Genomic DNA, 21738 nt, shown 5'->3' with positions numbered 1-21738 from the left:
TGTCTGGTTTAGGAATCAAAGTAATACTGGCTTCATAGAATGAGTCTGGAAGTTTTCCTTCCCTTTCTATTTCTTGGAATAGCTTGAGAAGGATAGGTATTATCTCTGCTTTAAATGTCTGGTAGAACTCCCCTGGGAAGCCATCTGGTCCTGGACTCTTATTTGTTGGGAGATTTTTGATAACCGATTCAATTTCTTCGCTGGTTATGGGTCTGTTCAAGCTTTCTATTTCCTCCTGATTGAGTTTTGGAAGAGTGTGGGTGTTCAGGAATGTGTCCATTTCTTCCAGGTTGTCCAATTTGTTGGCATATAATTTTTCATAGTATTCCCTGATAATTGTTTGTATCTCTGAGGGATTGGTTGTAATAATTCCATTTTCATTCATGATTTTATCTATTTGGGTCATCTCCCTTTTCTTTTTGAGAAGCCTGGCTAGAGGTTTGTCAATTTTGTTTATTTTTTCAAAAAACCAACTCTTGGTTTCATTGATCTGCTCTACAGTTTTTTTAGATTCTATATTGTTTATTTCTGCTCTGATCTTTATTATTTCTCTTCTTCTGCTGGGTTTAGGCTGCCTTTGCTGTTCTGCTTCTATTTCCTTTAGGTGTGCTGTTAGATTTTGTATTTGGGATTTTTCTTGTTTCTTGAGATAGGCCTGGATTGCAATGTATTTTCCTCTCAGGACTGCCTTCGCTGCATCCCAAAGCGTTTGGATTGTTGTATTTTCATTTTCGTTTGTTTCCATATATTTTTTGATTTCTTCTCTAATTGCCTGGTTGACCCACTCATTCGTTAGTAGGGTGTTCTTTAACCTCCACGCTTTTGGAGGTTTTCCAGACTTTTTCCTGTGGTTGATTTCAAGCTTCATAGCATTGTGGTCTGAAAGTATGCATGGTATAATTTCAATTCTTGTAAACTTATGAAGGGCTGTTTTGTGACCCAGTATATGATCTATCTTGGAGAATGTTCCATGTGCACTTGAGAAGAAAGTATATTCTGTTGCTTTGGGATGCAGAGTTCTAAATATATCTGTCAAGTCCATCTGATCCAATGTCTCATTCAGGGCCCTTGTTTCTTTATTGACTGTGTCTAGATGATCTATCCATTTCTGTAAGTGGGGTGTTAAAGTCCCCTGCAATTACCACATTCTTATCAATAAGGTTGCTTCTGTTTATGAGTAATTGTTTTATATACTTGGGGGCTCCGGTATTCGGCGCATAGACATTTATAATTGTTAGCTCTTCCTGATGGATAGACCCTGTAACTATTATATAATGTCCTTCTTCATCTCTTGTTACAGCCTTTAATTTAAAGTCTAGTTTGTCTGATATAAGTATGGCTACTCCAGCTTTCTTTTGGCTTCCAGTAGCATGATAAATAGTTCTCCATCCCCTCACTCTGAATCTAAAGGTGTCCTCAGGTCTAAAATGAGTCTCTTGTAGACAGCAAATAGATGGGTCTTGTTTTTTTATCCATTCTGATACCCTATGTCTTTTGGTTGGCGCATTTAATCCGTTTACATTCAGTGTTATTATAGAAAGATACGGGTTTAGAGTCATTGTGATGTCTGTATGTTTTATGCTTGTAGTGATGTCTCTGGTACTTTGTCTCACAGGGTCCCCCTTAGGATCTCTTGTAGGGCTGGTTTAGTGGTGACAAATTCCTTCAGTTTTTGTTTGTTTGGGAAGACCTTTATCTCTCCTTCTATTCTAAATGACAGACTTGCTGGATAAAGGATTCTCGGCTGCATATTTTTGCTGTCTAGCACCCTGAAAATCTCGTGCCAATTCTTTCTGGCCTGCCAAGTTTCAAAAGAAAGATCAGTCACGAGTCTTATAGGTCTCCCTTTATATGTGAGGGCACGTTTACCCCTTGCTGCTTTCAGAATTTTCTCTTTATCCTTGTATTTTGCCAGTTTCACTATGATATGTCGTGCAGAAGATCGATTCAAGTTACGTCTGAAGGGAGTTCTCTGTGCCTCTTGGATTTCAATGCCTTTTTCCTTCCCCAGTTCAGGGAAGTTCTCAGCTATTATTTCTTCAAGTACCCCTTCAGCACCTTTCCCTCTCTCTTCCTCCTCTGGAATACCAATTATGCGTATATTATTTCTTTTTAGTATATCACTTAGTTCTCTAATTTTCCCCTCATACTCCTGGATTTTTTTTATCTCTCTTTTTCTCAGCTTCCTCTTTTTCCATAACTTTATCTTCTAGTTCACCTATTCTCTCCTCTGCCTCTTCCATCCGAGCTGTGGTGGTTTGCATTTTGTTTTGCATTTCCTTTAAAGCGTTTTTCAGCTCCTCGTGACTGTTCCTTAGTCCCTTGATCTCTGTAGCAAGAGATTCTCTGCTGTCCTGTATACTGTTTTCCAGCCCAGCGATTAATTTTATGACTATTATTCTAAATTCACTTTCTGTTATATTATTTAAATCCTTTTTGATCAGCTCATTAGCTGTTGTTATTTCCTGGAGATTCTTCTGAGGGGAATTCTTCCGCTTGGTCATTTTGGATAGTCCCTGGTGTGGTGAGGACCTGCAGGGCACTTCCCCTGTGCTGTGGTGTATAACTGGAGTTGGTGGGCGGGGCCGCAGTCAGTCCTGATGTCTGCCCCCAGCCCACCGCTGGGGCCACAGTCAGACTGGTGTGTGCCTTCTCTTCCCCTCTCCTAGGGGCGGGATTCACTGTGGGGTGGCGTGGCCCGTCTGGGCTACTTGCACACTGCCAGGCTTGTGATGCTGGGGATCTGGCGTATTAGCTGGGGTGGGAAGGCAAGGTGCACGGCGGGAGGGGGGGCAGGCTTAGCTCGCTTCTCCTTAGGTGATCCACTTCAGGAGGGGCCCTGTGGCAGCCGGAGGGAGTCAGATCCGCTGCCGGAGGTTTGGCTCCACAGAAGCACAGAGTTGGGTGTTTGCGCGGAGCCAGCAAGTTCCCTGGCCGGAACCGGTTCCCTTTGGGATTTTGGCTGGGGGATGGGCGGGGGAGATGGCGCTGGCGAGCGCCTTTGTTCCCCGCCAAACTGAGCTCTGTCGTCCGGGGGCTCCGCAGCTCACCCTCCCTTTGTCCTCCAGCCTTCCCGCTTTCCGAGCAGAGCTGTTAACTTATGACCTCCCAGACGCTAAGTCGCGCTTGCTGTCGGAACACAGTCCGTCAGGCCCCTCCGCTTTTGCAAGCCGGACTCGGGGGCTCTGCTTGGCTGGCGAGCTGCCCCTCCGCCCCGGCTCCCTCCTGCCAGTCCGTGGAGTGCGCACCGCCTCGCCGCCCTTCCTACCCTCTTCCGTGGGCCTCTCGTCTGCACTTGGGTCCGGTGACTCCGTTCTGCTAATCCTCTGGCGGTTTTCTGGGTTATTTAGGCAGGTGTAGGTGGAATCTAAGTGATCAGCAGGACGAGCGGTGAGCCCAGCGTCCTCCTACGCCGCCATCTTCCTCTCTTTTTTCCATTTAAAAACAGCACAGCCATCCATCAATAATCTGACTTTAATTTTAAATATCAAAAAGTTATGACATTTCACAGAAGTGAGAATGAGGCAGACTCACAAACCAGAATGAAGAAATACAGATGAGCTAATTAAAGGATTAACACCCCTAAAAAATTTATTTTTGTACAATAAGCCAAAATTTAAACACCAGATGTTTTTAAATTAAAATCCAATCTAAAAATATGGTTTCACAAGATTCTTCTAATAAAGTGTGTAGACAACCCTACTGCCCAAATTCAAATCAAGATATTCTAGATGCTATATAGATGAGAACAATAAGACATGACTGATCCTCAGTGGGTTTGTAATATTTGTGGACCACCCTTCTACGCTTGCACCTGCTGGAGAGTGCACAGCACTTTATGAGGCAGTAGTTAGAGCACAGACTTTGAGCAACATTGTCTGGCTGTGCTGCATATTAGAAATCCTCTGGTTTCGGGGCGCCTGGGTGGCGCAGTCGGTTAAGCGTCCGACTTCAGCCAGGTCACGATCTCGCGGTCTGTGAGTTCGAGCCCCGCGTCAGGCTCTGGGCTGATGGCTCAGAGCCTGGAGCCTGTTTCCGATTCTGTGTCTCCCTCTCTCTCTGCCCCTCCCCCGTTCATGCTCTGTCTCTCTCTCTGTCCCAAAAATAAATAAAACGTTGAAAAAAAAATTTTTAGAAATCCTCTGGTTTTGGATTTGAATTTTTAAAACTTTCACTATCATGAACAACCTTGTGATAAACGTTCTGGTGACATACCTCCTGCTTGACTTCTCCCCTGAATAACTATATTGTATCCAAGAGCCTGTGTGACATCTCCACTTGAATATTGTATAGGCCCCTTGCATTTATCATTGCAAAACCAAACTGCTGACTTTCATCTCACACCTGCTCTTTTTCAGTCTTTCCCATATCAGCAAATGTCAGTGATATTCATTTAACTTCTCAAGCCAAAACACTTGAATTGTTTTCGACGTCTGTCTTTCTTTCACTTATCACATCCAGTCCAGGAGCATATTCTGATGATTGTTCCTTGTGAACCCAGAATCTACCCACCTCCACCACCCCCAGCCCAAGCTTGTATCATCTCTTGATGAGATCTCATTCAGAGAGGAGATGACATTCAGATTAGTTTCCCTTCATGCCCTGCTCTTTGCCACAGTGATCATTTTAAAATGTAAACCCAGCAATTCCATTTATAGGTATTTATCTGAAGAAAACAAAAACACTATTTCAAATAGACACATGCACCCCTATGTTCATAGTAGCAGTATTTACAATAGCCAAGATATGGAAGCAACCCAAGTGTCCATCAATAGATAAATGGATAAAGAAGATGTGATCACACACACACACACACACACACACACACACACACACACACACACAGAGGAATATTAATCAGACACAAAAAAGAATGAGATCCTGCCAATTGTGGTAACACAGGTGGGCCTAGAGGATATTATACTAAGTGAAATAATTCAGATTGAGGAAGATAAATACTGGATAATTTCACTTATGTGTGTAGTCTAAAAAAAATGAACAAACAAATCAAAACACAGACTCATATATACAGAGAACAAATTGGATGATTACTAGAGAGGCGCAGGTTGGGGGCTAAACAGAGTTGGTGAAGGGAATTAAGAAGTACAATCTTCCATCAGAATTACAAAAGTATGGCCAACTAATCTTTGACAAAGCAGGAAAGAATATCCAGTGGAAAAAAGACAGTCTCTTTAACAAATGGTGCTGGGAGAACTGGACAGCAACATGCAGGAGAAGGAAACTGGACCGCTTTCTTACACCATACACAAAAATAAACTCAAAATGGATAAAGGACCTGAATGTGAGACAGGAAACCATCAAAACCCTAGAGGAGAAAGCAGGAAAAAACTTCTCTGACCTCAGCCACAGCAATTTCTTACTTGACACATCTCCAAAGGCAAGGGAATTAAAAGCAAAAATGAAGTTTTGGGACCTCATGAAGATAAAAAACTTCTGCACTGCAAAGAAAACAATAAAAAAAAAACTTAAAGGCAACCAACAGAATGGAAAAAGATATTTGCAAATGACATTTCAGACAAAGGGCTAGTATCCAAAATCTGTAAAGAACTCACCAAACTCCACACCCAAAAAACAAATAAATTCCAGTGAAGAAATGGGCAGGAAACATGAATAGGCACTTATCGAAAGAAGACACCAGGCACATGAAAAGATGCTCAACATCAATCCTTATCAGGGAAATACAAACCAAAACCACACTGAGATATCACCTCATGCCAGTCAGAGTGTTTAAAATGAACAAATCAGGAGACTATAGATGCTGGAGAGGATGTGGAGAAATGGGAACCCTCTTGCACTGTTGGTGGGAATGCAAACTGATGCAGTCACTCTGGAAAACAGTGTGGAGGTTCCTCAAAAAATTAAAAATAGATCTACCCTATGACCCAGCAATAGCACTGCTAGGAATTTACCCAAGGGATACAGGAGTGCTAATGCATAGGACACTTGTACCCCAATGTTTATAGCAGCACTTTCAACAATAGCCAAATTATGGAAAGAGCCTAAATGTCCATCAACTGACGAATGGATAAAGACGATGAAGTTTATATATACAATGGAATACTACTTGGCAATGAGAAAGAATGAAATCTGGCCATTTGTAGCAACGTGGATGGAACTGGAGAGTGTTATGCTAAGTGAAATAAGTCAGGAAGAGAAAGACAGATACCATATGTCTTCACTCTTATGTGGATCCTGAGAAATTTAATAGAAGACCATGGGGGAGGGGAAGGAAAAAAAAGTTGGAGAGGGAGAGAGCCAAACCATAAGAGACTCTGAAAAACTGAGAATAAACTGAGGGTTGATGGGGGGTGGGGGGGGGGTGGTGATGGGCATTGAGGAGGGCACCTGTTGGGATGAGCACTGGGTGTTGTATGAAACCAATTTGACAATAAATTTCACATTAAAAAAAAGTACAATCTTCTAGTTATAAAAAGAATATGACACAGGGATATAGTGTGCAGCATAGGAAATACAGTCAGCAATATTGTAACAACTTTGTGTGGTGACAGATGGTAACTTGACTGACTGTTGAGAACTGTCTAATGTATATAAATATTGAATCACTGTGTGATACACCTGAAACTAATACAATATTGTAGGTCCATTATTCTTCAATAATAAAATATAAATAAGATCCTGTCATTCTTAGTACACTCTTCCAACAAGTTCTCATATTTCTCAGAACAGAGCTCAAATTCCTCGACTTGGCCTTAGAAAATCCTACCTGATCTGGCCACCAGTTACTTATCTGTCTTCTATTATTCACTCCTTCACAGATCCTGCCCTAGAGCATAGAACTCCTTGCTGTACCTCAGACATACCAGGCATGTGCCTGCACATGTGCCTGCATGAGGCTTTGCACTCTCCGCCTGGAATGCCAGCACTCTTTGTCCAAAGAGTAGGACATCCCACTTCATTCCTTCAGTTGATCTCTGGCCAAGGCCACGACATCAGTGATTACATACCTGACTGCACAGTATAAAACAGGATTCACTCTCTACACATTTTTTTACTTTGTCTTCTCTTCATAGCACTCACCACCACTTACCATATTACACATGTATCTATTTATTATTAATCTTCCAATGAACATGCAAGCTCCATGTGAATGGGAACTCTTTTTTTTCTTTTTGGTTGTTTTTAATTTGTTTGTTTACTTTTCTGGTTTGCTATCTTATCAGCACCTAAATTGTCTGTAATATTACAAGCAACTAAAAAAAATCTACCAGCAAGAATGGACACAAGAATCCTATATTATTTCATAGAATGAATTCTTAGAAATAATACAGTCAAAAGTTACAGACATTTTTAAAGCACTGCTAAATATTGCAAACTTAATTTCTAAAAGTGTATATAATTTAAATTCTCACCAGGAGGTTATAACTGTATTGGTATCCCTGTAAACTTATGAACCATTTTGCATTAGGATTCATTTCCTCATTCTTCATTTGCTGGAATAAATGTCCTGCTTTAATTTGAATTAATTTGTGTTGTGATACATTATACTGAATTTTAGCTAAAAAAAAAAAAAAAAGAAAACACCCCAGTCTTAATATATCTAGCATGAGTGAAAGAAAAATACATACAAAGTCTTCAGTGAAGGCTTTGAGAAAGGCTGGGTTAGACCAGGCATGGAAGGGTATTAGACCCATGGGAAGAGTAAAGTCTTCAATTTCTCTCCAATCCTCCTAAAAATGCTTTCCTTTCTAATTCTTCATTTTTGATTTCTTTCCCTAGGATTTATCTTACTTACCTACTTAATTACATTATAAAACCTTTTATACTTCCTTTAATTTTTTCTCCATTACTGATTCATACCAGGCTTTAGCAATTTACTCCATGAGTCTTCATTTCTTCATCTATCCATTCATCTACCCAACCACCCATCCATCCATCCTTCCACTCATTCATCCATCTTGCTATCATCTAACATATAATTATTCACTTTATGCTTGGTTTCATTCCATGGATACAAAAGTGAACATAACATTCTCTCTGTTCATATCTTCAAAACACACAATGCAGTAGAATATGCTTTAAGAAAGCAGGTAATGACTCTGGCTTCAAATGAGACATGATAAAGAGCTTAGAAGTTGTCACTCCCATCGTTACAACAAGGAAAAGCTGAACAAGCTGAAAATCAACTTTTCCTGGAGCAATCAGACAACTGAGGTTGTGGGACAAACCTCTACCTGAAAATCTGCAGGGACAGGCTCATTCAGAGACATAGCCCAGATTTACTCACTTGGAGAATCAATTCATCCTTTCTTTCCATTAGTGATAAACCTAACAAAATATATACAGGATCAGTGTGTAAAAAACAGGAAAACACTGACAGAAGAAATAAAATACAGTATATTTCATGGATTGGAACACTAAGGTGCCATTTTGTTTCAATTTGATCTACAGATTCATTGCAATACCAATCAAAATCCCAGCAAGCTATTTTGTAGACACTGATAGAATCATTCTAGAGTTCAGATGGAAAGGCAAAAGACCCAGAATAAGCACCATAATACTGGAGAATAAAAACAAAGTTGGAAGAGTCACACTATATGACTTCAAGATTTACCTTAAAGCTATAGTAATAAAGAAAGTATGGTATTGGCTAAAGAATAGAAAAATAGATGACCAGGGGTGCCTGGGTGGTTCAGTTGGTTAAATGTCCGACTTCAGCTCAGGTCATGATTTCATGGTTTGTGAGTTTAAGCCCCACGTCGGGCTCTGTGCTGACAGCTCAGAGCCTGGAGCCTGCTTCAGATTCTGTGTCTCCCTCTCTCTACTCCTCCTCAGCTTGCACTCTGTCTCTCTGTCTTTCTCAAAAATAAATAAACATTTAAAAAAAGAAAAGAAAAATAGATGACCAGAACAGAATACAAAGCCCAGAAACAGACCCATAGAAATATAGTCAATTGATCTTAGACAAAGATGTAAGGGGTATTTAAAAAAAAAAAAAAAAAAAAAGGATAGTCTTTTCCAGGAATTATTTGTGGTTTTACACAACCAATTGTTATGTAAAAAAAAAAAAAAGCCCCAATGAACTTAGATACAGACATTTACATTATCACAGATGATGTAAGGTTCACTGTAAAGTGATGCCCCACTGCCCCGCCCTTCATACTTTTCTTTGGAAAGAAGTTATGAAATGTAGCCCAAACTTAAGGAGTGAGGAGTTATCCTCCATGTCATTAAGGGTAAAATGTATACATAAATTATTTGTAAATTTTTGGCAATGGACCTTTGTTTTTATCCTTTATTTATTATTTGTTTGTTCATTCATTCATTCATTCATTCTCTATCAGCATGAACCTATGGATGCATTTTTAAAAAAATATTTTACAATATAATCCAGTGGTACTTTATTTTGTTGCAAAAATTGTTCCATCTCTGGTCACTGGGAACTCTTTCAGTTGGCTCCCATGTCCCCTTGGCATACCTCCATCATTATGTGTACCCTTAAATACATATTACTAACTGAAAGAAGCCAGCTTAAAAAGATTATAGACTGTACGACTCCATTTATATGACATTCTAGAAAAGGCAAAGCAAGAGAGATGGTAAACAGATCAATGGTTGCCTGATGTGATGAAAATGACATTTTATATCTGGTTTTCCCTCCTCAAACCTATAATCCCAGTCTAATAATGCAAAAAAAAAATCAAACATATTCCAATCCAGGGACAGTTTATAAAATACCTGACCATTACTCAAGACTGTCAAGGTCATAAAAAACAGGAGTCTGGGGCGCCTGGGTGGCGCAGTCGGTTAAGCGTCCGACTTCAGCCAGGTCACGATCTCGCGGTCCGTGAGTTCGAGCCCCGCGTCGGGCTCTGGGCTGATTGCTCAGAGCCTGGAGCCTGTTTCCGATTCTGTGTCTCCCTCTCTCTCTGCCCCTCCCCCATTCATGCTCTGTCTCTCTCTGTCCCAAAAATAAATAAACGTTGAAAAAAAAATTTTTTTTAAAAAAATTAAAAAAAATAAAAAAAAAAAAAAAAAAAAAAAAAAAACCAGGAGTCTGAGAAACTCTCACAGCTTAGAGATGGTTACCAAGACATGACAACTAAATGTAATGTGGTAACTTAGATGGGACCCTGGGACAGAAGAAGGACATTAGGTAAAAAGAAAGACAATCTGAATAAATTATGAACTTAAGTTAATAATGTATCAATATTGGTTTCTTCGTTGTGACAAATGTATCATACTAACATAAGACATCAATAACAAAGGAACTGGGGTGGGAGAAATTGCGGAGAGCAATCAATGAAATTGTATTCAATAGCATGGAAGAGTTGAAGTTGTTTTCAAGAACTCAGAATAAAGATAAATGAAAGATGCATTGGTCACATCCCCAAAGGGCTTCCAGCCTGGCTGTCTTCTGATCTATGTTCCACAATATTGTCCTTTGATCTTCTAAAGAACAAACTCTAACTTTGTATTTGTTCTAAGGATCAAATATAATGCAACTAAAGTTATTTAACATAGTCTCTGGAACAGAGTAGAAACAAACAAATGTGGCTATCGTTTTGTTGCTTTCCAACTTAAATCTATTCAAAGTTACCAACTTCTCCCCATCACCCAACTCAGTCCTTAATGATGTCCTTGGGGGCAAGTTTCATCTCTGCTCTACAAAGAAGTTGTTTCTGATAACTTATCCTGCCCAAGCCCTGCCTTTGCATTATATTCACTCATTCTTTCAGTCAAACTAGATGGTCTGGAGCAGGCTGGTTTTCTCTTCTGTGCCTTTACTCTAGTATTTATTATATCCAGAAAAGCCCCCTGGCTTATCTTCACCGGGTGAAATTCTATGCAATCCCCAGGGTCCACTCAAATACAGCCTTCCCTCATGAAGTCTTTTCTAAACCCGCCAGGAGTGCACCCTCCCTCCAATGAGCTCCCAATGCTTGATATCTTTTATTGTAACTAATTGTGTTCTGGTATTAGTCTTTCATATTATTTCACAAAGATCCTGAAGGATAGGTTATCTGCTTAAACTCTTTTTATTTCCCTGGCCAAGCACTCTACACCTGTTACATGTGGAATTTATCAATTGTGTTGAAAATAAAGAAAGGAAAAATGACTTTAACTTTAAAAAATATTTACTTTGGAGTATTTCTTTGATACCTATAATAAATTCCCACTTTGATAATAGATACAATTAAAGCTTGCAATTCAGGGGCTGATATGTTACTTTTAAAAGACAAAGTTGGAGAGCCTATGTGGCTCAGTTGGTTAAGTGTCCAACTCCCGATTTTGGCTCAGGTCACGATCTAACAGTTTGTGAGACTGGGCTCAACATCAGGCTCTGCGCTGAGGGCATCAAGCTTGCTTGGGATTCTGTCTCCCTTCTCAATGCCCCTACTCCACTTGTTCTCTCTCTCTCTCTCTCAAAATAATAAATTAAGAAACATTTAAAAGACCAAATTAAGAGTTAATGTCTTGATTGAAGCCTCACATCTAATAGTTGCTCTAAGAATAACAAGAAGAAAATACGTAATTTTTATGAAAGGATTATTAAATTTATTATTTTGTACCTATAAATTGCAGTGTTTACTATAATAAAACTTGAGAATTTATTAAATTTTGAAAATAACAGAGGATAGAAAAACTTCAAATGTCATCATCTCAATTTTTAATTAACACATAGCCCAAACACAAAAATTATTTCAACTCAATCAATCCACATTTTACATCCAAGTACATGCTTACATACAATTGGATAGAAAACAGCTAAAACCCAATTTACTTTTCTTCTAGAAATCTTTGAGCCCAACTTTGTTTTAAAGTAGGCTTCACCCTCAGCACTGAGCCCAACATGGAGCTTGAACTCACAATCCTGAAATCAAGACCTGAGCTGAGATCAATAGTTGAACATTCAACTGACTGAGCCACCCAGGCTACCCTAAACCCAACTTAAAAAACGAAACAAAACAAAAACAAACAGTAAAATACTGAGACTAAAGGCATTTGAGGTGAGACTCCTGGAACTTGGGACCTTACCCATTCCTCCACTGATGACATAAATGGGCCTAAGTCTAGTCCCTTAATTTTGCCCATGGTAAGAAATGTTGTATTGCCTAAACCACAGTTTTAGAGTAACTAGCTGAAACAAATTCTGAATGTAAAAACTTCACAAAAGCAACACAGCTTGAGACTTAACTATGTTTAAAAAAAAAGAAAGAAAATATATTTTATTCACATGAAAAAAACTGTTAATAAGAACTTTAGTCTAATTACAAAAATGTCTAATGGGAATGGTCTATGAAGTGTGGTTATGAATAAAGATATGGTAAAATCCATTTTAATCATATTAATTATTTAGCATGTTCAGAATTTGAATTTGAGTAACAAAATATATTTTGAAATTGGAAGAAAAAAGACAAAAGCTTTATATAAATAATTGCTTCCAGAATTTTTATTTATTTTTTCAGAAATTTTTATTTACATCATTAATAATAGAACTAATTACTTGAATTGTTTAGTTTTTTATTGATTAAAATGGTGGAAGTAGGGGCGCCTGGGTGGCTCAGTCGGTTGAGTGTCTGACTTCGGCTCCAGTCGTGATCTCATGGTTCATAAGTTTGAGCCCCGGGTCGAGCTCTGTGCTGACAGCTCAGGGCCTGGAGCCTGCTTCAGATTTTGTGTCTCCCTCTCTCTGCTCCTCCCCTGCTCACACTCTGTCTCTCTCTCAAAAATAAATAAAGATTAAAAAAAAAACTACAGAAAATGGTGGAAGTGGTAAAAATAATTTGTAAAGTAAGGCATGTAAATGTACAATTTGAATATGAAGAGAGCAAAGTTGTTAAAAATAAAAACTAGTATCAATGATAATAAAATACCACCCTTTTTAAAGTTAGCAAGTATGCAATGATAGGGAAACATACTGTATCAGAAAAATAAAAGCTTCATAGTAGTATTTATTTCCGCTTTCAATCTTCTTTGCCACCTCCTCCTTTGTTTCAGTTAATACAACAGTGATATCAATATGTAGGTACCAGGTTGATGGATGAACACCAACATTTTATCTGCCTTATATCAAAACAACCTATTATAAACTGGGAGCTCATTTTAGTTTTAATCAGCATCTTCAGAAATTTACTGTAATTAATAGATAACAGATCACACCTGTCAGAATGGCTACAATCAAAAACACAAGAAACAAGTGTTGATGAGGATGTGGAAAAAAAGGAACCTTCATGCACTGTTGGTAGGAATACAGGTTGGTGCAGCCACTGTGGAAAATAGTATGAAGTTTCTTCAAAAAGTTCAAAATATAACTACCCTACAATCTAACAATTGCACTATTGGGTATCTACCCCAAAAATACAAATACACAAATTCAAAGGGATAGTGCACCCCTATGTTTATAGCAGCAGTATTTACAACAGCCAAATTATGAAAGCAGCCCAAATGTCCATCAATAGATGAATGGATAAAGAAGATATAGTATGCATACATATTATTCAGCCATAAAAAAAGGATACAATCTAAAAAAAATAAAATTTTGCCATTTGCAGTAACATGGATGGGGCTAGAGAGTATAATGGTAAGTGAAATCAATCAGAGAAAGACAAATATCATATGATCTTATTCATATATGGAATTTAAGAAATGAAACAAATGAGCACAAGAAAAAGAGAGAGAAACCAAGAAACAGGCTCTGAACTACAGAGAACAAAATGGGTGATGGGGATGGGGATTAAGAGCACACTTGCCACGATGAGCACTGAGTAATGTCTACAATTGCTAAATCACTGTATTGTACACCTGAAATGAATATAACACTGTATGTTAACAATATTGGAATTAAAATTTAAAACTTAATTAAAAAAGACTCAATATAGGTGTAGCTTAGTAAGCAGTCACAGGAGTGCCATCTCTTTTATGTAGAAATCACAACTCCAATTTATAGGATGCAAAAATATTTTACTATTATGCTCACGTTTATTTTTACTTACTTCAAATGAAAACTTCTGTGCAACCAACTGAGGTGTCCAAACATAGCAGGCATAGACCAGGAATTTGATGAGTTGTATGCTATCTATTGGCATGCTCTATATGACTTTAAATTTGAAGTGTTCCTTGTGATTACAGTATGTAATGAAGTTGTTAGCTCCCTGCACTCTGTCTTCTGAACCTGAAGCTTTACTAAATCTGCTCTCTCAGAAAGGTCACCGATGACTACCTAGTACAAAGGAGAGCTTCCCCTTGCTCTCTCAGTGCTCTCTCCTTAACAAGCCACTGATGAATCTCTCTTCGTGGAACCTCTGTTTGATGCCATCCAAACTCTATCTATTTTGCTGTATTTCCCACTGGCTCCCAGACTCTTCTCTGTTGTTGTCCTCCCAAACGCTATAGTGAGGAACTCTCTTGAAATTTATCTTTGCAATGGATCCCATTTGCCTTTACTTTTTCTATATGCTTTCTTTGGCAAGCTCATCGAATTTCAAAGCTTTGATTTCCAAATGTATAGCTCATTCATTCACTTAGTCAGTACAGGGGGAAACAAGGTGCCAGTCCTATTCTTAGGAAGTGCGTAGTGTATTTTAATAGGCAAAACAGGCAAATAAATGGGCCAACCACACCATGTAATAAGAATTTCAAGGAAGTAAGTGCAGTGTTCTGGAAACACATTAAAAAGACATCCAATTCAATCTTGAGAGGTCAGGACACTGTTCTGAAAGAGTTGATATATAATTCAAACCCTAAATAAAAGGCAGGAGCTATGAAGCAAAGAGGAGGTTCCGAGTAAAGAAAATAGCACATGGAAATGCTTGTGATCAAGAGGATAATGCCATTTAACAAACAGCCAGCAATCTGGTGGCTGTGAGGCACAGGGTGGGGCAAGAAATTGTGATCTGAGTGGACACAATGGTAAATATGGCTACTGCAAAAAGGGTTACGTATTCAAGCTAAAAAGTTTAGACTGCATCCTATGGGCAATGCGGGATCAATTGGAGTTATGAAACCTCAGAAGAGACATGCTTAGATGGAGTTTTGGAAAGGTCATTGTAGATGCAGTAAAATGAATATATGGGTGTGGGACAAGGAAGAAGGGACATGAGTTAGAAGACTGTGGTCATTCCTCATAAGATGTGACTATGGTTAGAATTAGGCAATGCAGAGATATTTTTTTCCACTGAGGTATTTTATTTGTACGTATATATTATGCCCCCAGGAAAAGAATTCCAGGACTTTCCCTTCTATGTGTTTTCATCTTGCTTCTTCATGGTCCATGATGTCAGCTGAGGCTGTTAGTACAATGAAATCAAACTAGTGGGATCAGAAAAGATTATTCTGCCATTTTTCTAGATCTTTCTGTTGTACATCAAATCTGGGGCTGATCACTCCACACTTGTTTAACATGTCCATGAGGTTCACAGCAACTTCCCTAGTTTTGTGATCATCAATGACTTCAAATTCACCAATGTAACTAATCATGCTTCTTCATCACAGTTAGAAACTGGACAATCACTTCTGAACATGGCCTGAATGGACAGGGAGCTTAGCATCTGCTTGTATTTTCAGCATTGTTAATGCTCTAGAGAGCATCTGCTAGAACATTCATGCTAGAACATTTCAAAGCTTTGTGGCATTATGGCAGCACAGAAAGATGGTGGAAAGAGCAGTGGAGAGATATTTAAGAGAAGTCTACACAGATTTGAGGATAAAATGATGAGGTCAGTTTTTATTTGTTGAATAAATGAAATGCCTGCTAAAAATCCAAGCAAAAATTTCTGTAAGATAGTTAGATCTATAGACCAGGAAGTCAGAAGGAATTCTACATGCGTGTACACACTAGCAGTGAATTAAATAAAGAAGTACATGGCCTGTAGAGAGCCAATAAAGGAGAAAGACCATGTTTGTGTCTGAAAAACCCTGACAGTTAAGAGGCAAATAGAGAAATCTGTGAAGAATACTAAATTGGAGGGTGAGAAAGTTTTAGTGCAAACCAGACAATGGAGTAATGTAAGAGAAGAGGGAGTCAAAAATGTTACAGTGAGGTCAAATTAAGGGCTAAGAAATGATCATTGAATTTAGCAACAAGAAGAATATTACTGGCCAGACTAAGTAAAGTTTCAGATTATAAGCAGAAGATACAAGCAAGATTCCAGTGAATTGAGAGATGAGTTATAGACAGAGGAATTAGAGACAGGACAGCTGAGCTTATAAAACTAAGAGAGAGGAAAGTAGCTAGGATGGACCATCTATCAACATAGAACTGTTTTGTAATGGGTAAAACCAGTGGTGAATAAACTGATAAATATACGGCAGTTCAGGATAGACAAGAGAAATAGGAAGGATGCAATAAGAACCCTGAGGTGGTGCAAAAGGTCAGGATAACAAGCACAGGAAGCCTAACCCAGATGGGCAAGGAGACAAGAATGGTTATAGACACTGTCATGTTTTTTGTGAAGCATAGTGAGTCAGAAAGGTGACAAATTTCCTCTTTGATTTATATTTTCACTAAAAGTTACAGTCTGCTGTTGATAATGGCAGAGAAGGAGTCTATTGGGAGACTTCAGGAAAATGAAGAAGGCTTTGAATAATCACTCCCATTGAGTAGGAGCTATGACTACAAAACATGATTGCCAAGAGATCCTGAATGCCTGATTGGGTTTGGAAACTGTGACACCTTGGGGGCAATAATCTATAGCACTGAGTGTCTTCCATAGCATGTGCACAATTTCAGATAGAGACAGGCCCTTAGCGAGACTGACCCAGGATTATACACTCTGTTGGTGGATCACTGGAAGGACAGGCCAAGAGAAAATTGAAAGCATTTGTTAATTAAAGTGGCTGTTTTGCTCCTGGTACAATGATTCCTCTAATGTCTGTCTTGCCTGTGAGAGGGGCAGTATGGGTATATTGACACCACTGCACCTCAAATACAAGAACAAGCACATTTTGCGTGTGCATAATTGTTAAATGCATGAATGGTCCTATCTTCAAACCTGGGTGGGTCTCTGGTTACTGTCCAATCACACCATCACATCACAGGGAGAAGCCTGGGCTTCTACCATCCTCATTACTCAAAGAATATAACATTCCACAGGGGTGTTGTTTAAGATGATGGGAGAATTTTGCATCATTCGTATGATATAATCTAAGCAATAGCTTACACTTCTGCCCCATTCTTTATTTTTAAACTGTCTGCATCTCTGTCAATTTGCTTGAAACTTTGTGACATGGTGTGCCTAAAATCAATTGTTTGCTCAAATGCCTCGGTTAACAGAGGTCTTCCCAACCACATAGCCTTATTTAACTTTTAGTGGCAGCTCCTGCAAGCCATGCCCCCAGGATTTGCTTAAGTGAGCGAATATGCAATGTGACGGAACATTTGACAGAATCTGCAGAAGTGCAGGTGGACAATGAGCATAGGCATGAGAAGGAGCTGCATGAGCTCCTCCTTTCCAGCAATGCCGGTGGGGATGGTGGGGCGGAGGGGGGGGAGCTCCCAGGTGCCAGGTACTCATGCTCACCTCTTTGCTCTTATTTCTCTTATAAAGGGCTAGGTGGAACAGTAGGGGTGTGGTTAAAGGCAAGTTAAGGCACCAAATTAAAATTTCCTTTATACTTTGAATCATTTCTTCCTATTTATGATACTGCATCAGTGACCAAGAACTTATTAGGCTACCATTGTACATATGTTAGTATATTAAGCATTTTATCAAATTTGGGGGCCCAGTTGAGAGCTGGAAAACATTAATAAAATATAGGGGTTCATGATTATACAAAGGCAAGGAAATGGGAAAATACCTATTTCTAGAGGGACAAGATGTTCTCCTTCCTTGATGGCTGATCATTGCTTACCAGATGGAGCAGAAATGTCTCAGGAGAGCAATTCTAGGCTTTGCATGCCCAACCACCCAACACCTTCATCTTATCTCCTGTGTCATTCCAAAAAAACTGACCTACTTTCTCTCCCTAAACCATAGGAAAAGAAATGTCGACAACTGCTACTTTTCTAAGCTGGAAGCAAGTGGTCTGACCTTGAATCATGTTAGAAAAGATAGGATATCTGAAGAGGTCAGGATACTTTCCAATGGCTTTACATTTGTTGAAAAATTCTCAGGAAAAAAAAACAAAGCATAACCTAAAGCAGTTATTTCACTTGCTATAATATCATTTCTGGCCTAGAGATAAATTTCCAAATGATAAATTTGTTTTTTTTTATGATTTTTATGAGACTTTATTATGTCCTTGCTATGCCTTTGCTTGGGTTTTCCAGTGTACTCTAATATTTCAACCAATAAATCATTATTGCTTCTAATAGGATCTACTATTTGCTCATAAAACTCATTTTTCCATGGAATAAAAGCAACCTCCTTTAGGCTGTTTCAGAACATTAGAGTAATTTCTTGTGGTTGGATAACATATATATTCTTGACTTTACTTAGAGGAAAATAGATTATTTCAAATCTATGGATTGATAAACTTGGAAAGTTTCACTTTCTGTTCTATAACTAAACACTTTGTATGGCACGGAGGGTCATGGGAACCTATGGTTTCGCACTTCGAGGTAAACTTCCATCTAGAGTGTGAACCATGAATATTGAAATATGAAAGATAAAAAATAATAACAGCCTATTTATATGTTAATATTTTCTTTGTTAAAAATATTCAATTCAATAATATTTAAATGCCCAATATGTGCCAGGCACACTAAAGATGCCAGAGGCAGAGCAAATACAAAATGAAGACTCTGCTCACAAAATGCACATTCTTTTTTTAAATGTTTACTTATTTAAAGTTTTTTTTAACGTGTATTTATTATTGAGAGACAGAGAGAGACAGAGCATGAGCATGGGAGGGACAGGGAAAGGAGGAGACACAGAATCTGAAGCAGCTTCCAGGCTCTGAGCTGTCAGCACAGAGCCCGACGCGGGCCTCGATCTCATAAACTGCGAGATCACGACCTGAGCCAAAATCGGACGCTTAACCAACTGAGCCAACCAGGAGCCCCCAATGTTTATTTATTTTTGAGACAGAGACAGGGCATGAGTAGGGGAGGGGCAGGGAAAGAGAGGGAGGCACAGAATCCTGAAACAGGCTCCAGACTCTGAGCTGTCAGCACAGAGCCCGACACGGTGTTCGAACTCAGGAACAGCGAGATCATGACCTGAGCCGAAGTTGGACACTTAATCAACTGAGCCACCCAGGCTCCCCTCAAAACGCACATTCTAATGAATAGGTGCCTCAGATTTTTTTAAATGACCTGAAGTCAGACCATCATGTGACAGTGGAGGCACAGCCCATGCCCCTTTCAACAAGTGTGGTATTATGTCAACATGCCTTTGGAAGAGGTCAATCCTCAAACATACCCTAAAAAGAGGTCAGTCCTAAGATGTCCTAGGAAGAGGTGAATCCTGGAGTCAGATATGAGAATTCAGAAACTGTGGCCAAGAGTAGGATGAAGAATACCTGTGTCCTTTTCTTATTGACTCTTATAAGCTCTGACTCTGGGCCTGAATATGCTTGGAAGATTTTCAGGGTTTGGGATGTTGACCACTGTGCTTAGATGTGAGGAAGGCAACAGGGAATCAGTTTCTGAAGGACTTACCATCAGATCTGGACTGTGAAGGGGTAACAGTTACTTTCCATGATGTATTTTCTTTTTACTATCTGTGACGCTCAAAAACATCTTGTGAAAACTTAGAGTCTGGGAGATGAAAGTGGGAGTCTGTGAGGATGTACAGTCTTCAAAGAACCCAAGTAGGAGTGGTGCCCTTGGTCAAGGTCCAAGTGATGGTAGCAGATGGTCACTGTGCTGGAACACAGCAATCTCAAAAGGGCAATGGTGGCTCTGGTAAGGATGTGGACATCACAAATAGGTGGAGGGAAGGGACATGAGATACTGGTTCATGAGCGGCCCAGGAAAAATATAAGATATGGGGAAGGGAAGACATGAGTGGGACTAGCTCCAATAACAAAGCCAGTGAGAGCTCACGTCTTCAAAGGAGACTGGACAGATATGCTAGAATTTCAGCTGTCACTACCTTAGTGTTTTTTATGAATGCTTTTATTCTCTTCTTTATACTTGCCATATTAGCTACAGTGGGCTTATAATGGTGTTTTATAATTCAAAATGTTTTAACAACATTAATGTGTGCTCTATGTAGTACTATATGTGACCGTCTGATATCCATCCCCAAGAAAAGTCTGTTGAATGACCTACCAAGCAGCTACTAGGGGGCCCTTGAGGAAATAACCAAGGAAAACCTGGCAGATCACTTAGTGAAGGTTAAGGTCTCAGCACTAAAGCCCCCAGAAGGATAATAAACAAGTGTGTGTCCATATCATTGCTTACAAAGAGGCCCACAACTACCCAGACCACAGATATTTCCATGGATGAACCCCAGCAGAGGAAAAATCAAATGTCAGGTTTGCTGAAATAGCCAAGTAACCCTTGACAGTCTGAAAAATCTGACATCCTCTCTTTTTGTGGCTAGGATCAAAGTCGTAATGACGTCTGGCAGATCGCCTTCCAAAAAAAACTGGATTAAATAAAAGGAGCAGTTATTTATAGAAAATGAGAAAATCACAGTCCAAACCTGTGCCTTACATGAAATGGAGTTAATCAGAATTCTATGTAGTGTACATGATGTACCCTAGTGGGCTTCAATGTCCAGGTATTCGTGAATGCAGCAAAAAGGAACAATTCTGAATAATCCAGAGATACCAATCATTTAAATTATAATGTAATTGCAAAATTAAAAAGGCATTATTATTATTAGACATAAGGACTTCTTGGCTTACAGGGGAATTTTCAAAGTATAAAAATCCTATTATATGTTTCACTGAGTTTCTTAGAGTCATTATTTTAAAAAAAGGTCTTCTTTTTATGTAAAAGCAGGAATCTTTATGTGTGGTTTGCAGCCAAAGGATAGTGAAGAGACTGGTGCATTCATGCCATGGTAGGATCACATTCTGGTCACAAATCTTCTGTGAGCACTGATATCACATGTTCTGTCCTGCTGTTGCAAGCATTTCTTGCCATTCTTAGATATAACAATTGGAAAAACTTTATGAATAACACAAGTAGCCTTGTTCTCAGCTCAAATAAAGACAGGAAAATCCCAATTCATTCTTCGGTTGGGAAATGAAAAATCTGCTATCTTAATGAAAGATAAAGGAGCCTGACCTTTCAGACGGCTCTAAGACAACAGTCTATGGCTCTCTCTGGATAACGTATATAATTACTTACATTTCCCTGTCCTTTTTGAGTGGCTGATCCTGATGAACTGGTCTATTTTCAACAATGTCCTATGCTCTAGGCCTTATTATCTTTAAAATTTTTTTTCAACGTTTATTTATTTTTGGGACAGAGAGAGACAGAGCATGAACGGGGGAGGGGCAGAGAGAGAGGGAGACACAGAATCCGAAACAGGCTTCAGGCTCCGAGCCGCCAGCCCAGAGCCCGACGCGGGGCTCGAACTCACGGACCGCGAGATCGTGACCTGGCTGAAGTCGGACGCTTAACCGACTGCGCCACCCAGGCGCCCCAAGGCCTTATTATCTTTACCAATTCCTTTATAATTTTCTTTCCTTCTTTACAATTTTCTTTCCTCCCTTTTTTCCTTCTTTTCTTCCATCCAAACCTCCTACCTTTTTTTTTTTTTTTTTTTAAGGGCACCTGGGTGGCTCAGTTGGTTGAGCATTCGACTCGTGATTTCTGCTGAGGTCAGGATCTCACCGTTCATGATGCAGAGCTCTGAG

At 39.3% G+C, this 21738-nt stretch overlaps 1 protein-coding gene and 1 pseudogene across 1 annotated transcript in view; both read right to left on the bottom strand.

Moving 5' to 3' along the window:
* Positions 1-21738, bottom strand: part of RGS7 (regulator of G protein signaling 7) — a 521139-nt gene that overhangs the window by 147210 nt on the left and 352191 nt on the right. The window lies entirely within an intron of this gene.
* Positions 15130-15586, bottom strand: LOC115505490 (annotated as a pseudogene).

This window comes from Lynx canadensis, chromosome F1 (assembly GCF_007474595.2).
Source record: "Lynx canadensis isolate LIC74 chromosome F1, mLynCan4.pri.v2, whole genome shotgun sequence".
Classification (NCBI taxonomy): domain Eukaryota; kingdom Metazoa; phylum Chordata; class Mammalia; order Carnivora; family Felidae; genus Lynx; species Lynx canadensis.
Note: the sequence above shows the minus strand (reverse complement) of the source record. Positions and strands in the feature narration are given on the sequence as shown.